The following is a 1001-nucleotide window of genomic DNA, read 5'->3' on the forward strand; positions in this document are numbered from 1 at the left end:
TGCCTTAAACTACCACCTCTTATATGAGGAACAACTACAGAATTTCTATGGGAAAATTACTTTTGAGTTACGTGAATTTTACTTTATATAAGATCTTCAGGAATCCATTGGTCCATATACAGGAGATACTATAATGTTCTAATGTGCTGCGCTACAGTGGAAACTGCATACATTTTGTGGGGCAGTGATTGAACTCTTGAAGTCTCTTTCCATTGTTGCTACAGGGACCTAACTATGTGATTTCTCTGCCTAAGACAAGAAATGGTATAGGAAAGCGTAACTTTGGAGAGGGGGAAGATTGGAGACCCTCTAGTGCTTAAATTCCATTCTTTTTTACTTTCTTGGCCTGGGAAAATCAAGGACACAACTGATATTAACAACTCCCTTTTTCTAGGTCCCTTAAATTCTTTCATCCTGCTGAAATAGACGTTTGGCCAATTTTAACTAGATTATATTTGGTGAGTTTTTTTTTTTTTTTAAACATTGCAGTAACTCTGCCATTTTCTTTAATATTAACATCTATTGAAGGGGGAAAATTCTAACAATTCTTTCCACTTGACTTTAAGTTCTTATTTCAGAAGAGTGAAATTTTAAAAAATATTAACTCATGGACTCTCTCGTTATTAAAGAGAGGAGTCTTTGGCTTTGCCACAAAAGGTTAAACAAGCAGGTGACAGCCTGGCCTTCTATATTATTTGGGATAGAAATTAAAAAGGCATTCAGAAATAAGAATTAAGGCATCAGCTTCTGAGCATCTCTAGGAATAGTTTGCTGGTTGTATTCTACTATCATAAAACATATTCGCTTGGTTGCTTTGTCCTCATGCCTTGGTAATGGGGAGAAGGAAATCATGGGGTATCAGAATCTCCTTCAGCATCTACAGCTGTCCAGCCATATCATGACTGACAGATGGTAAGAAAGGTGCTATAAGCATATTTAGACACTCTTTTTAGCAATCTCTTCTTTATCTTCCAGTCTTGATCCGGATTTAATTTACCTCA

The sequence above is a fragment of the Pteropus vampyrus genome, unplaced genomic scaffold, assembly GCF_000151845.1.
Source record: "Pteropus vampyrus isolate Shadow unplaced genomic scaffold, Pvam_2.0 Scaffold301, whole genome shotgun sequence".
Lineage (NCBI taxonomy): Eukaryota > Metazoa > Chordata > Mammalia > Chiroptera > Pteropodidae > Pteropus > Pteropus vampyrus.